Genomic DNA, 15688 nt, shown 5'->3' on the forward strand with positions numbered 1-15688 from the left:
CTTAAGCAAAGTACATTGCACAAGTAGCAAGACTAGTAATAATATTAAGTCCATGCTAACCCAACTCAATTCCAAGTGTGAGATCTGGAAAGGTAAGTTGGGGAGAATTTTTATGATAAAGGCACAGTTCTTGGAAGACATAACAGCACTATGTCATGTGCTACCTTTAACTTGGAGGACATGAACTTGGGAGTCAGACCAACCTATGGTCAAATCCCAGTCCTTCTATTATGTAATAATATGACCCACAATAGTGGGTCATGGTTGGGCCATTTCCTAAATCATGGGATGATAAGATTTGATGAGAGAATTAAATCAGCGAGCATTTATCCAGACCTTTGCCCTTGGCCCATAGGAGGCGTCTAATAAATGGTGGCTTTTGTCTCCCTTTCTTCAACCCCTAAATAAGCACAACCTAGCTTGTGCATTAACTCCTGTTTCAAACTCCGTGTCTTGAGACGTTGAAGCAAATTCATACCTTCGATAAACAGCTTTATAATGGGCTGCTCTTGTGCCGAATATACCAAACTCAGACAGACAGGCAAGGATCTAGGAAATCTAAGAGAAGCAAACTCTGCTCACTTCCACGACCCTCGGACACATCACAATGTCACACATGTCACACGCTCACCTGACAGGAAATCTCCCATCCTTTTCCACCAGAGGGAAAGCAGTGCCTGGGTCAGCTCCAAAACTAGTCATAAAGGGACCCTGGGTGTGTAGGGGGCTGGGGAAGGAAGCTAGAAAGAGAGGTTAGAGGGCATCAGCTTGTTCTTGACCTCTGGCTACATCTCCGGGTCAACTGTCACAGGCCCAGGGTGCCTTTGGCCATCAGGGAATGAGAACTTGAGTGGTGTGCGGGGCGCCCGGTCCCACAGGGCAGGTGGCCCAGACAATGACGAGGAGAGAGTGAGTCGCCTTGCCCTCCTGTCCTTCCTTGACAGCTCCTAAAACATTATAGATCCCTCAAGACCAAATCACTTCCTTCTTAAGCTGTCCTTACATTTGGAACTCCCATAAAGACAGCAATAAAAAGAGAGGTACCCTCAGATAGCCATCTGCAGGTGTTCCAAGACGCAGCAAGTCATGTGAATCCCCCCTTAGGCCAGTGGATTCACTCCATCTGTGCTTGCAATTCAGTGGAGACCAGTATTTTCTGATGTGCAGCTTGCTTGAAATGTCTGTTTCTTTTTTTACACACCAAAGAAGAAAAATCCACACTCCCATCCGTATTATTAGAACCAAAAATAGCCCATATCATTGCCCCCAATTACATTCTGTGCCTCAACCTTAAAGGTTGTTGTGTTCCCTCCTACTTTCTCCTTTTATTACACAAGATTTCCAGTTATTCCGTATTTTGTTCTCATTAGAACACTGCTTGTCACATGTTTTCACCAGAGACATTCATCACCGAGGTCAAAGGGTGAATATCATGATCTATTATGCTTAGAGGAATCTAATGAAAAGCCACATAATTATCCAATTTAAAGAAAAGCATGTTAAAAAAAAAAAAGAAGGGGAGCACTTGCCATAATTTAAATTGTTTTGTTTCCCTGAAGCAAAATTCAGCCCCTGATTGACAGGACCTAATGATAATTCTTATTGATATGGTGATGTTAATTGTGGAGAGATATTTAATAAGTCCCACATTCTGGAGGTAAATGTGTGCTCTTAACCTGCACCTGAACCTGATTTTTGATGCAGCGTGCGGATGAGGTACAGATACAGATAAGTGAGCACAAGTGGATTTTCAGTCTTCTGTGGCGGCATGGAAATTGGAATCCTCAGAATCTATTAGGAGAACAATTCCACAGTTGCTCACACTTTTATAAATTATATTGTCTATTAGCGAAAGACACAAAGTCAGGGGAGGTTCAAGAGAGGATACTTCGAGACTTCGCAGAGAAGTTTTTAGGGTGATATTTGGTGGTGGCGATGTGTTGTTGCTTTTAATCAAAGACATACACCAAAGAGTGTGATCTGTATTCACTCCATTTTCTGTGTTAACTCTTTCCCACCCCGAGGGGAGGCCTTGCTGAAAATGAGGGCAACTTTTAAACCTAAGCAGATTATTGAAAGAAAAGGAATTCTCGCACCGCGAGGGAAACCATTTGAGAAGGTGTTCATGGGCCTAAATGCCCAAAGGAAGTGACCTGTGGGGGCTGAAAGTTCAACAAGGTCTGTGTCCCCTTGTGAGATTGCTGCTGGGCTGAGAGACCTTGGGAAAGTTACTCAACCTCTCTGAGAGGTTCTTTCCTCTCATGTAAAGTGATGGCGACAGTAGTGCCCTTCTCCTAGAGTTGTTGAATGAAATTATTCACATAAACCACTTCTCAGCGCTGCTGGCCTACAGTAAGTGCCCCAAACACACTAGCTATTATTCTTGTTTATTACAATTAGCACCAAGAGCAGAGAAAACCCAAAGTCAGCAAAGAGCTAATCCTCCTAATAGGGATTCCAGGCCCTAAAGAAACAGGTGCTGAGCTGTGGACAGAGATGGGATCAGCACTAACTTTCTGAAACTTTCCAAAATCATTACCAGGACCAGAGCGGATGGGTCATCACTAGGTCAGGTTATGTATGATTTGACTCTTTAAGCAGAAACCTTCTCTCAATCAGAAGCTATGTGTTTCTTGTGTTTTTATCATGGTCTAACAAAGTTTTCAGTATTGGAACTTCAAAACTGCATCTTCTATCTTCTAACTGCAGCCTTATCATTTGGAAAGTAATCCTCATATAGCAAATAATACAAAGTAAAAAAAAAAAAATGAAGTCTATTCTCAGGACAAATAGAATTGAAAAAAATAATCAGAGTGGCTTAATCTGAGGGAAAGCAAGTTCCGAAATTGAATTCAAATTATTTTTTTTAAAAAAACTGCAAGTTAACTGAGTCTTCCATTTTTCACTTATGGAAAAAAATATTACATGGTTAGCAGTGTGTGTGTGTGTGTGTGTGTCTTTTTAGGGCTGCACCTGCAGCATACGGAGGTTCACAGGCCAGGGGTCCAATCGGAGCTGTAGCCTCTGGCCTACCCACAGCCACAGCAACGCCAAATCCCCAACCCACTGAGCAGGGACAGATATTGAAACCACAACCTCATGGTTCCTAGTTGGATACGTTTCTGCTGCGCCATGATGGGGACTCCCATGGTTAGCATTTTAATATGAGGTCCTGGTCAATATAATTATTTGTGCCAAAGTATATGTAACTTCAAAATAATCAAGCCAAAGATTGTTATATATAACTGAGTCATAACTGGGTCACTGTCACCAGAAACTAAGAGCTATCAATCTACAAATAGGAACATGAGAGTCAAAATGTGATCACTGAAAGGTATCACAGAAAACAAGAGGAGTTTTTAATGGACAAAATAGTTTAAATGTTCAAAGCATTCCAGGATCAGATTCTTTTGAACACAGCATTTGGGGTCTGAGACATAATGGATAATCTAAAAACGAGAAAAGACTAAGAAAGACTTTCTTTTTCTTCCTAAATTTGCTTCCTTGTTTTTGCCTTTAACACACACACACACACACACACACCCCTTGGAGTATTTCAGGTATAAATTATATTGACTTTGAGCCATGTACTCACCTCAACTGAAAAAAAAAAAAAGCCAAGTTAACTCGAGATGACCAAATTGATCGCAGGTTATGATACCAACAGCAGTTGAAACTACTGCTATGATTTTCGACTTCCTAGGCCAAAGCATTACATCATACACAGGAGATTATACTTTCTCTGAACATTTCTGGTATCTTGCTACCAGAGAAGCGATATGCCAGCAAAGTGAAGAGTTCAGAGAAAAGCAATAAAGGTAATGAAGGCGGCCCTCCGACTGACTGATGGAAAGAGATGGGAAGATTTAAATGTGGATGGTGCGGCCCAGTGATGACCTGGAGGTTCTAGGAATGCTGTGCAGACACCTGGACGGACAAGATTCCCGTCTGCCACGGGCATCAGTCCCACGGAATCACAACACAGTCATGACCACAAAGAACCTGCTGCTGCGCCAGGCAGCTGAACACACCCACCCTGTGCTCCTGTGCCTTCAGTGAAGGACTGGCTCAGGCCAGGAGCTGAGAGAGGCTGGGAGGGTACCCAAGTCCCCCATTTCCCATCTGGGGCTTATCTAACCATACACTCAACCTGCACGCACCCTATGCTGCACACCTGGGTCCTTGAAATGGCCTGCATCACAAAAGGGAGAAAATAAGGGCTGGCTAACATCATGGTTAGGAGTCTGTGTTCAAATCCCAGCTCCACAGCTTCCCAGCTGAGTGACCTTGGGAAAGTTACTCAACCTCTCTGAGAGGTTCTTTCCTCTCTTATAAAATGAGGGTAACAGTAGTGCCCCTCTCCTAGAGTTGTGGAATGAACTTGGTCATATTAACCCCTCCTCAGGGTGCCTGGCCTATAGTATGTGCCCCAAATGCAGAAACACAGTAGCTCTTATTCTTGGTTATTACAATTAGCATCAAGAGCAAGGAAAACCTTAAGAGTCGGCAAAGAGCTGACCCTCCTAATAGGGGTTCCAGGCCCTAAAACACTTGCCTGTGGGTTGCCTGGCCTGAGGGACTAGGCCAGAGTCTGGACAGACCCCACAAAACTTCTCATGTTACTGATGCCTTCCCTAGCACGCCAGTCTCTCATTCCCATTACAGGCTGGGGAAGCCAATCTCCCGCTTTGCCCAGGACAGTCCTGGTTGATTCCTCTGGACGTGGGGTAATGATTAATAGCACTTTTCTTCACTCATAAGCATCACGGGCATGAGGATAAATGATGCGGTCACCCTAGTTACTACGAAAAAGCACTTTTCATCAGTCCTCCCTTACCCGGGTCAAATGCTGAAGTTTGCCCTCAGTGTTATCTGAGGGATCCCCTCCGTTTATTTCAGGTTCTGGTGAATGGATCCAAGTTCATCCTTAGCCACCCAATGTATACATTTTAATGTACTCAGACCAAAAGCCCTGGTTAGTTAGTCTGTCCTGTACCAATAAGTCTTCTCCATTCTCATTTGCATATTAGTTCACTTTCTCTGGAAAGTTTCCAATGCCACTGGATCTTCATAAGAAGCACAACTGAAACTTTACTTGGGTTTTTAAAGAACAAATGAAATTGCCCCTTTTTTTATTTTAGTGTTTGGGGTCAGAAGATGGTGAGTGTCAGCTCCATCTTTTCTGCCTGCGAGAACTCACAGAAGTCATTTAATCTCCAAAACCTCAGCTCCTCGTCTCTGCAATGGCGGTAATATGAAGACAGTCATATTATCTACAAATACATCCACAAAACGACTTTCTTAACATAGAAGTACTACTGCATATAAAACAGATAAACAACAAGGACCTACTTTATGGCACAGGAATCTCTAGTCAACATCGTGTAACAACCAATATTGGAAAAGAATCTGGAAAACAATATTATATATATATCTACATCTGAATCACTTTGTTATATACCTGAAACTAACACAACATTGTAAATCAACTACACTTCAATTTTTTAAAAATCATTCTCTTCCTTTCCAATTGGTATGCCTTTTTTTTTTTCCCCTTGCCTTAGTGCACTGGCTAAGATGCCCAGTACAATGTTGAACAGAAGTGGTGAGAGTATACTTCCTTGACTTATTCTCATTCTTTTTTTCTTTCTTTTTAAAAAAAATTGTCTACCCATAACTCATCTATTTTGTAAGTGGAAGTTTGTACCTCTTAATCGCCCTCACTTGCTTCTCTTATTCCTACGGGGACAGGCTTAGTGTGTCACCATTAACTGTGATACTACCTGCAGATTTTTCACTGATGTCCTCCTTCAGGTGGAAGAGGTTCCCTTCTAGTCCTAGTTTCCTGAGAGTGTTGAGTTTTGTCAAAGGTGTTTTCTCTGTTCATTGTGATGATCACATGATTTTCTCTCATATGCTATAATTTATTAAATTACAATGATTAATTGTCACACATTTAAAGAATTGTACATTCTCGGGATTAATCCCACTTGTTGCTGGATTTAATGTGATGATATTTTGCTAATGATCTCTGTGTCTATGTTATTAGTGTAATGCTAAAAGAAAAGTATTTCTACTCCCTTCCTATATTTGACAATCAAATGAGACTGTGAATTTGAAAGTGTGTTGTACAGGCTGTAAAGGCTGTCCAAATACAGGCTCCAAAGCTGCTGCACCTGCTAATGATGATGACCATGCACGTGACAAAAGGGTGGCCCTTCCCATGGCCACAGCCCACCGTCTGGTCAGGAACCAACCTCGATGACTCATTCCCACTCTCTCACACATTTAATCATCATCAGTAACTCAGAATCCCCACCTGTGAGTCTGGCAAAGGCGCCTCCAGGATTCTCCAGGGATATTCCAACTTTAAACATTCTCTCCTATTGTGAAACCTCATCACGTCATATATCCTGAGTTCGAGTTTAAGAGTAGTTTTCCCTGAATGCACTGACTTATTCTTGCCTAGAAAGAAACTCAACCTGCCGCCTTCCTGACGACTCAAGTAGACTCAGGACATTTTCCCACAATCTGTCCTAAAGCAGGAAATGGCAGGGCTTATGAAAGGCCTACAGTTTTAACACATCTGTAAAGCTGTCGGTCTCTACTTAGGAAGCTTAAGGTCAAGTAAGGTTTCCCAATTTTGCCAAGTTCATTGAAAGCATCCCAATTTGTATATCCTTTGAATAATTCTGCTTGTTCTCTCTTTCACTTATTTATTCAGCAAATATCTGTGGAGTGTCTGCTTATGTGCTAGGCATCATTCTAAGTGCAAGAGATAGAGCAAGGACTACGATGGGCAAGGTGATGCCCTCATGGGACTTGTTCAGGTGCTAATCTGATGTTGAGGCCTCATAGTGGGTGCAGGGCAGTGTTGACCTGACCCTGCTTTAGGACCCCAACACTCTCTACCCCAGCTGCCAGGGGTCTGGACTACTGATAACTCACATCTGAGACCTTTCATAGACCTTGTCCTTGGCCAAAGTGAGCTGCCTCAGCAAAAGTTACATTCTCATTCCAGTCACCTCTCATGACTGGTGGAACGGGGGAAAGGGGAGATACGAAGGCCCAGCCCCTCTGCCTCAATACGAGACAGCACTGAGGGGCCCTCCTAGCTCTATCTAGATCCCAGCCTCGTGGCAACTCAACACCTCCTTCTGCCCCATTATTCTCCCCTCAGTCCTCCCAGGCACTGTCTCCAGATTCTCTAGTCAATTTCCTGTATGCAAATCTCCATCCCAGAGTCTGCTTGCTTCAGGAACAGACTTAAAACTAGCCAAAGACCCCATAGCTTCCTAAATGCTACCTCCAGGATGAGGTTAGAGACTAACTGCATGGCTACCAAATGTCTTTCTTCAAATATAGTAGACTGTAAAAAAATGTATCAGATCTAAGGAGGAAAGTTCCTTGAGAAAGGACAAAGTTGTTTTTTCCGTATTAAAGCCAAAACTGACAATTCTTCAGGGAAATCATGACTCCCAACTAATATGTTTCCCAAAAGTTCAATTAATAAACAAAACCACCCACTGTCATCTGAACAAGTTTCAGAAAAACCTGTCTAACATTACAAGTTCAAGCATGAAACGTCACAGACATTAACTGTGATGTAAGTACAGCCCTATTAGAGGGGCAGAACCCTCAGCTATGACATGGGTTGCAGGCTGCCACAAGCTGGGATGGCATTTATGTCTTACACAGGAATGATTTTTTTTTATTTTTGTCTTTTTTAGGGCCAAATCCATGGCATATGGAAGTTCCCAGACTAGGGGTTGAATGGGAGCTGCAGCTGCCAGCCTACACCACAGCCACAGCAACGCCAGATCTGAGCCATGTCTGCAACCTACACCACAGCTCATGGCAACACTGGATCCTTAACCCACTGAGCAAGGCCAGGGATCGAACCCACGTCCTCATGGAAACACTGGTCGGGTGTATTAACCTCCAAGCCATGACAGGAACTCCTCACACGAGAACTTTTATAACAGAGTGACCTAGAACCTTCGCACAGAGAGATTTACTTTCACACTTTGTGACATTCTTTCAAGTTGGGTTTCTTTTGGGTGGCACAGCAAAAGCTGCCAACAGTGTAGTGAGACACTGCAAGCCACCAAGGAGCTTTGGAATGCAAAGAAGATTCCCAACCAACATAAGACAGTTCATGGTGTGCTTTTCTAGGGCCTGGCAGGTGCTCAGTGAATGATTCCTGGCAATGCCCTTGTGGCATGATGGCACAGAGTAAAATGGTGAGCCCCTGACACATAATTCATTCATCCAATGACTATTCAACTGTATGTCAGGCTGGCAGGTAAGCCAAATAGCAAAGAGACCACCAAATACAGTAGCTTAAAGACGCACATTCTGCATTCACATAACATCATAAGGTTGGGGAAGGTTCCGCCATATGTGGTCATTTAGGTCCACGTCTTTCCATCCACTTGCTCTGCCACCCTCCAGAGTGTTGCCCTTGTCTACAGGGTCAAGTTGGTCATGGACAGTGCCATGCTCCTGCCCTCAGGAAGGGGAGCACCAGTCTAGGGCTAGGGTTTGGCTTCCTGGCAACTGAGGCAGAAGTTATACTTCCTCTCTCACTCTGCAGGTGATGGCTTGGGCACCTAGCCTCCCAGGCACAAAAGAAGCTGGTAACATGGTCTAGCTGGTGCCTGGCAATGTGTAGCTGAAACCCTACTACTGTGGGGAGGAGAAGAGACTCTGGCACACAACTGGCATGCTGCCGGGCCTGGATGGGTAGCAGTGAGAGGACCTGCAGTGCTTGCGCCCATGGAGTTTACAGGCTAGTGTGGAAGAAAACAGGTAAGAAGAGAAGTAATTACCAAGCATAAAGGTCCAGGAAGAGAATGAAGATGTTGCCATGATAAAGACGAAAAGAAACAATACTAGGCAGAGAAACCTAACGCTCAAGGTCCCTGGAGAAACAATGGGATTGGTGTGCCTGGGGCCAGTCCAGAGAGTGGAGCTGGAGCTGGGAGTGAAGGGGAGGGACGGGGACTAGGGATGCAGAGGGAGCAGCAGGGCAGGCTGCTGCAGGACCCGGCAGGACGTGGTGAGACATTCTCAGGGGGAAGTACAATGAGAAGGTGGCTTGCTGGATATGATTTATATTTTCAAAGATCCCTGTGGCTGCCATAGGGAGAGTATAGCCCTCTGGGCAAACCACCCATTACACTGAGGAAAGAATTCTAGGCTCAAGAGAGTGAATCTTTAAATCTTGTCTCTAAGGAGTAATTTTTAAATAAATAAATAAAAATAAAGAGGAATTTTAAGACGAGAAATGAATCCCCTGGTAGATGATGCTTCTTTGGATTTCCAGAGGGCTCACTGAGACTAACCACACAGAACAGCAGCCTGAAGCCATGGTCAACAAGCCAGAGCCTTCAATTAGAAAAGACAACAGGCACCCCAATGTTGGCAGTGCCATTGTTTACAACAGCCAAGACAATGGAAGCAACCTAAGTGTCCATCGACAGATGAATGGATTAAGAAGGTGTGGTACATGTACACAATGAAATACTACTCAGAAGATAAAAAAGAATGAAATAAATGCCATTTTCAGCAACATGGTTGGACCTAGAGATTTTCATACTAAGTGAAATAAATCAGACAGAAAAAGACAAATATTACAACATCACTCATATGTAGAATCTAAAAATAGTACAAATGAACTTATTTACAAAATAGAAACAGACTTACACATATAGAAAACAAACTTACGGTTACCAAAAGGGAAAGTGGGGTAGAGATAAATTAGGAGTGTGGGATCAACGGATGCACATGACCATATATAAAATAGTGAATCCTTGTTGTAAATCCTTGTTGTAAGTAAATCCTTACAACAAGGATTTACTGTATAGCACAGGGCATTCTATTCCATATCTTGTAATAAACTATAAAAGAATCAAATGAAGAATATATATGTGTACATATATATGAATCGTTTTTCTTTATTTCAAATTTTTTTATTAAAGTAGAGTTGAGTTACAATGTTTCTTCAATTTCTGTTGTACAGCCAGGTGACCCAGTCATACACAATTCCCTGTGCTGTACATACAGTAGGACCCCACCGCCTATCCATTCCAAATGTAACAGTCTACATTACATGAATCGCTTTGCTATACACCTGAAACTAATGCAATACTATAAATCAACTATACTCCAATTAACAAGAAAATCCAGAGCCTTCAAACCAACTTTGCTGGAAGATGATCAGAAAGCATATTGTGGGGAGGGGGAGATAGTTGCTGGGCTTTATGTCTTAAGCCCAGCAATCTCCAATGGGGGGGGACTCCTCATACTTGACTTTCTATCTCCAATGGGGGGGGACTCCTCATACTTGACTTGAAGGTGCAGGTAGCTGGGGAGTAAGAGTTAGTTTCTCTCAAGTATATAGGAAGACATGAAAAGTAGAAATATTCTCTGGTTTTGTTTCTCTTACTATGGAAAATGATAAAGATTTATTTGTAACAGAAATGGTAGGCAGATACCAGAAATGGTACATAATTGTCTACATCTTTAAAAATACAGTCTTACATTTACAACTACATGTAGACATTAATGACACCGAAAAGTGGCATAGTTTTCACCAATTTACAAAGTCTTTATCCATATTACCTTACACAGATACTTGGTTGAATTGGATTTTCAATAAATAAAGCTTAATAAGCAAATGAGATTGACTAAAAATTGAACTTTTTTTCTTTTCTTCCTTTTTTTATGGCTACACCTGCAGCATATGGAAGTTCCCAGGCTAAAGGTAGAATTGGAGCTGAAATTGTCAGCCTATGCCACAGCCACAGTCATGCCAGATCCAAGGCACATCCTATGCCTCAGCTTGTGGCAATGCTGGGGTCCTTAACCCACTGAGTGAGGCCAGGGATCAAACCCACATTCTCATGGATGCTAGTCGGGTTCTCAACCCACTAAACCACAACAAGAACTCCTAAAAATTACAGTTTAATGGACCTACATTACCTATGCATGCATCAAAAAGCAGTAAAGTCTTCAAAAATAGCTGGTAGGCCATGATGATTCAAGAGGCTTTGATTTCTTGAGCCCTTGATTTATAAAATTGTGAGAATGTTGGATGAAATTCTGTACATTTGTAAGTAAAATTCTGAAACTTTGGAGATAAAGGGTTATTTCAAATCCTTTTTATGAGAATTTACAGCAAACTGTGTCCATATTAACTCAAATTCTAAATTAGTTGTAGTGTGAACTAATCATTTTAAGCATTAAAGCTTGGCCTTGGGATGAAATTAAAAGAGAAACATTTAGGCGGAATCATTGGAAAATTACCCTCAAAGTAAGATGGCTGAATCCATAAGTATTTTCCTAAGGGAAAAAGTGAAAGTATCATCAGTTTCTAATTCCAAACAGAAAAAAATCAAATAAAATTAGCCTGTGGACCATAGAAAACAACCCGGTGTCAGAACACTGAATTATGTTTTTCCTACATCTCACTTTCATTGTAACTAATATTTTCTAATATATTCGACAAAGGAATATAAACTAGACCTCTGCATTAGAGGTCCCTGGTTTATCACCCACAGTAACTGTTCTGGTACACAAGCATTATCTGGGTATCCTCGTTCCAAATCACAAAGCCCAGCACAGAAGGTATTTCTAGAACACTAAGGATGCACCCAAGAAAATGAGTGTGAGAATGAAAGAAAAACAGGATGAAAGGAAGCAGAGGGTACTCACCACTCTTATCCTTCTTTCAGAAAACTTTCTCTCACATCTTTTCCAGAGGCCACACCTCCCTCCTCCCTCCCAGGCTTCCATGCATCCATCAACAAGCACTGACTGAGCACCTAAGACGAGCCAAACACAGAGCTGGGCTGAGACCACGGAGAGAATTACCCATGGCCTCTGTCCTCAAGGAACCACAGGTTTGCTAAAAAATGGGCACAAAAATGAACAATCTGGAAAGAGCCCAAAGAGAGGGGAGTGCCAAATGCTGAGAGCCCTGGAGAGGAGGTGACGTGTTCTGGTCTCCACTATTGGGGCAGGCTTTGCAAAGAGTGGGTTTCAGCCAGCACCTCCGCGGTGAGTGTGCCTTCCCCAGGCAGCAAAGGCGGGAGAGCATGTGCTGCTGGGGGCAGTAACAGGTGATGAGGATACAGAGAAGGCAAGGGGTCACTGTGAACCACCCAGGCATTAGGCCGACCAGTTTAGGCTAGATTCTGCGACCAAAGAGGGCTCATGGCAGCTTTTAAATTGGGGGAGGGCGGGGGATGACCATGTCTGAGTTTTGGAAAGGCCAAAAGCAGAGCATGAGATGTCTCACATTTGACCTTGGGACACACCATGAGCAGAAGACTCTTCTCTGGGGCAGCTCTCATCAACAGGAGAGCATCGCTGTGTTCCAGATCCGTGACTTCATCCTGGGAATAACAACCTCCTTTGCTCACAGATGCTGTGGGGCGGGGGACTACGTGGTGAGGGTGGCTTGGCTCTGGGTCGCCATGATGTCTAGGATTTCAACCAGGACAACACAAAGTCTGGGCTGACTTATTGCCTGGGAGCTGAATTCATGTGGTGCCTGGAGCGAAAAAGCTCAGGGTCTTTGTGTTAGGTCTGAATGAGGGGACCTATAAAACGATCCCTTGCTGCTCCAAACTGCTGTTTTCTTTTTCCTCCTTACTGTGTCATTGGGCTCTGACCTCCCATAAGAAGGCTTCCAAGATGTGTCCTACTCATCCCTTTTCAGCCTCAGCTTCCACCTACACACGCTGCAGCAGGCAGTTGCCTGGACCTGCCCAAAAACACATCTTTCCTTCTCCCCTCTTGCCTTTTCACTGAATATTTCCTCCACCTGGAATCTTCCCTTTGTGTCTGGCAACCTCCTACCTCCCTTTCCAATCTGACCCTGACAAAGTCTGGTCTCTGAAAGCTTTGCTGAGGTCTTAGCTAGAGTTAATGCCCTCCTCCTCTCTGGCCCCTTATGGGGCATATTCTATTCTGTTCTGCACATTCAACAATGTCGAATGAACTGTCTTCACATCTACCTTTCTCACCAGCCTGCGAGTCCTCAAAACCCTTGAAGGCTGGAGAATGTGTGACTCTGATTTGTTGTCCCTCCTGCTCTCAAACATCTGGGCACACAACAGATGTTTAGCCGACGTGGACTTTTCATGGTGACCCTTCATGTTCGTACGACACTTTACAGAGCTTACACCAGGAAAGCCCTCTTGATAGTCTTCATCTTTTACATGCAACAATCTTGCATTTATTAACCCCATTAGAGGTGAGAAAACAAGAGGTTCTGAAATGTGTGGTGATTTGCCCAAAGTCACTTAGTAAGAAAGTGGCAGAGTTTGTTCCTGGGTGGTCTGGTCTGCACAGAGCTCTCTGGGTTACACAGCAGAGAGTGGCTCTGAGCTCCAAGTGTCAGGTTCAGAGGTTAACCTTGCACACAGTCTCCATCCTGTGCCCAGGGCCACATCTGCCCCTCTGCTCACTCGATCCCAACAGCTTTAGTCCGATCCCCACTGAGAGTAGGACTCCTGGGACCCAGAGGGAGAGGGCACTGTGGGAGGTTACTTGGGTTGGCCTCCAGCAGGCTGACTCAAGGTCAAATTGTGGTCAGGTCAGCAAAGCTGAGGCTGCAGCCAGGACTGCAGTGGGAAAGAGGAGGATGAGAGCTTGAATTATTTCTCCTGCAACCCCATCCCTGGTGTTGGTCTGCATCGAAAATCTCACATTAGAGTCCATGTTCTATCAAAATGACCATAAAGTCAGAATTATCAGAGCCCAAATTAACGAGACCTGTAGGTATTTCTGAATTGTCTTCATTTGCATTTAGTTTTTAATTTTTTGAACAGGAAATATATTGAAAGGGTCTGACATAGGAAGATAGATGGCAAAAGTTGTCTTTCCCACCCCTGTCTTCTTGTCACCAATTTCCTCCCCCCAAGGTATTACATGAATATTCAAGAAAACATACACACACACTCACACACATATATTCTTTTTTCTCATTTTTATATGACATGCCTGTCTTATATGTATACACTGTTCTACATCTTGATTTGTTTTCATGTGACAACATGTCTTGAAATTCCTTCCATCTCAGCACACAAAGCAATGCCTCCATCTTTTTACAGCTGTACAGTATCCCATTGTGTGGCTGTGCCAAATTTGTTTAACCAGTCCCCCAGTGAGGGGCATTTAGTTTGTTTCCCATCTGTTGCTATTATAAATATTATAAATAGCATTGCAGTGAATAACCTTATACATACATCATTTTGTTCACATGGGAGTATATCCATAAGACAGATTCCTAGCCTTGGAACTGCTGGGTCACAGGGGTGTGCGCATCTGTAATTTCAATGAGGAATGTTGCCAAATAGCCTTCCACAGAGTTTGTACTGATTTAAAATCCAACTAGAAGTGTACAGGCAGACCTCTTTCCCCGTGGAAGCCTCTTTAACGCATTAGCCATCAGGGATGATCTGAGGAGTCAAAGAAACCAGGACGACCAAAAAAACAATAAAGATGCGGGGCATGCCAATTGAAATCACCGAGAGATGCCACTTCACACCCACTGGGATGGCTGTATTCCAGAAAATTAAAAAAAAAAAAAACACAGGAAATAAGTGTTGGAGAACTTATGGAGAAACAAGATCCCTTGCGCATTGCTGGTGGGAATGTAAAATGCTGCAGCTGCTTTGGAAAACAGTTTGGTGGTTTATCAAAACAATTAAATATACAAGTGCTGTATGACTCAGCAATTCCACTCCTAGGCGTCTACATCCAAAAGAACCGAAAATCAGTACCTGGATAAATAGTACTTCATGTTCACAGCAGCTTCCCCATGGTGAAATGCTACTTTGTGACTCCCTCCCAGGCTGATCTACTGGCAGAGCAGAAGGATATTTCCTAGCATCTCACCAGTAAAGGGAGGCCACAAATATTACCGGATACCATATGCCAGGCAATAAGTCCAGTGCTTTCTATGAATTTTCTCATAAAATCTTCACTACAACCCTGCAAAGTATGTATCATTAGCTTCATTTTACAGATGCAAAGACTGGGTTTTGGGAAGTATGAACACCTTGCCCCGTCACTTAGCTAGAAAGAAGCAGAGGGTGACTCCAAACCCAAGCCCTTTCCATGAAATACCCAACGAAAACGATTTACCCATTTCAGCAAGGGTCAGGGACAGCAGGCCCTTGCCACCCTCAAAGGCCACCCCTAATAACTCAGTGACCTTGGCCTTTAGCCAGGTTGCTCCTCTGGAGGCACCCAGCTTCTCCTCTTAAGGCCTCAATGTTCAGCTTCCTACAGGCATTTCCCTGAAGCCCAGCTGGTCCCTTCTTGCCCTCCTATTTAACATAGTGAATTGAGTTCATGGCACCCCATAAACACTAAGTGAATTAAATTGATCTCAGTAGGCTGCCACAAGTGAGACAAAATGAATTCATAGTGTTCTGGCTTTGGCTTATTCTGAAATAGATTGTTTGAATAAAATTATCTCACCTCATTCCTGCTATGATATGAAGAGTGAGGACTTTCGTGTTAAATAGACTTAACCTCAAATCCTGGGTCTGCCCTACTTTGTGATCTCTGAGACTCAGTTTATTCAACTGTAAAATGGGGTTGCCAAACTGTATTGAACAATACAGTGTGAAAAAATGTGAGCATACCTCATTCAAAAAAGTGTCCCACT

The 15688-nt window shown here is 43.3% G+C and overlaps 2 protein-coding genes across 6 annotated transcripts in view; one reads left to right on the forward strand and one right to left on the reverse strand.

Annotated features, from left to right (window-relative positions):
* Positions 1-5527, forward strand: part of LOC110257593 (uncharacterized) — a 31578-nt gene extending 26051 nt beyond the window's left edge. For all 3 annotated transcript variants that reach the window (XR_001302449.3, XR_001302445.3, XR_014834094.1), the window contains one exon: positions 5142-5527. The gene's annotated coding sequence lies outside the window, so the exon portion shown is untranslated. The remainder of the gene's footprint in view (positions 1-5141) is intronic.
* The window catches only part of LOC146395061 (uncharacterized), a 176408-nt gene that overhangs the window by 101706 nt on the left and 59014 nt on the right, over positions 1-15688 (reverse strand). The gene's annotated exons all lie outside the window — the stretch shown is intronic.

Source organism: Sus scrofa, chromosome 18 (assembly GCF_054392235.1).
Source record: "Sus scrofa isolate SSC_HxYL_T2T_F1_AM1 chromosome 18, Sscrofa_HxYL_maternal_Yorkshire_Landrace_v2.0, whole genome shotgun sequence".
NCBI classification, from domain to species: Eukaryota; Metazoa; Chordata; class Mammalia; order Artiodactyla; family Suidae; genus Sus; species Sus scrofa.